The sequence below is a fragment of the Centrocercus urophasianus genome, unplaced genomic scaffold (assembly GCF_019232065.1).
Source record: "Centrocercus urophasianus isolate 14NV4802_14NV808 unplaced genomic scaffold, USGS_Curo_1.0 seq_13, whole genome shotgun sequence".
Classification (NCBI taxonomy): domain Eukaryota; kingdom Metazoa; phylum Chordata; class Aves; order Galliformes; family Phasianidae; genus Centrocercus; species Centrocercus urophasianus.
In genome coordinates, this window is record NW_024884475.1 from 32,385,010 (window position 1) to 32,386,364 (window position 1,355).

Consider the following 1,355-nt stretch of genomic DNA (forward strand, 5'->3'; position numbering starts at 1 on the left):
TTTCTTTTCCCTTTTTCTTTTCCCTTTTTCTTTTCCCTTTTTCTTTTCCCTTTTTCTCCAAATCCGCGGGGTTATTGTTCTCATCCGACCACCAACGCAGAGCCGAGGCAGCGAAAATGCTCCTCTGCCCCGCGCTGCTCGTTCGTGCCGGGATCACTCTTGGCCCCGTTTGCCCCGAATGGCCCCGACCCAGCGGCGGAGGGAGAGGTTTTCGATTTTAAGCCGTTTTCGGCTTTTGAGAAACAAACGAAGTCGGATGTATTTACTTAGAATAAACCAAACGGAACGCTTTTTTCGCAGCATTTTCATAGTTTTGTTTCTGGAGGGACTATGCGGAAAAAAAAAAAAAAAAAGGAAAAAAAAGAAATGATACATTTTCTTTACACATTTTCTCAGTTCGAGGGCAGCACTAGGTCTATCGGTGGCTGTTTTGAAAAGATTTCAGCCGCGGTGCATTGGAGCTCTCTGCTTCCCGGCCCCGCGCAGCGCAGCATAGCAGAGGGGTTGCGCCTGCAGTTACCGTGTGCCCCTCGCCGATGTGAGGGGTTCTATGGGAGAACCAAATGGACGGAGCGTGCCCTCGGATGCCTGCTTCTGTCCTTGAGACCGCAGAGCCGAGTGAAACCCATTTTTCCCGGCGCATCCGAGAAAGGAAAGGCAGCACTGCCGGCTCCCAGCCGGCGTTTCCCGGGGTTTAACGGGGAGTTGCGCGGGTGCGCAGCCCCGCGGGGCGCAGCCCGGCCCCGCTCTCACCCTCGTTACCCCTCTGCAGCCCAAGTGAGCAGCTGGTGGGAAATGCAAATGGCTCCTGGAGGAACAGAGGAGAGCGGGTGATTTTCATTCCCTCCTCGAGTGTGTGGAAGGAGCTGGACATACGTTTCACGCTCCTAATCCTTCTTTTACATTTTTAGTCATACTCCTATTAAACAACTAATTAATGCCCGGAGTCACCGGGGAATACATTAGACATGCTGCTGTGGAAGAAGGTCCAGGGTGGCTGGAAACCGCGGAGCCGCCTGAATGCCCGGATTCCAATTTTTTCTCTCCCCTTCTGTCAAAAAGAGAAACGGAAGAGCACAAACCGGGGCAGCAAAGGCCGCTCAAAGAGCTGCCACGGCGGTGACAGCCCGAGGGCTGCTGACGGAAAGGGGTCGGCCCGGGGTTCTCTTCCGAAGAAATGAAAATTAAGACCCCCCCCAGCCGGCACCGTGCGGCCACGAAACGTCCCTCGGTGTTTTCCATCGGCCTCCGCGGAGGTACCGAAGGAGAGCGGAGTTCTGCTGCGCAGCGCCGAGCTCTGATTGCCTTTGCTGGCAGACTGTGCTCGCAGCGCTCCGTCCCTCTGCCCTCAGCTT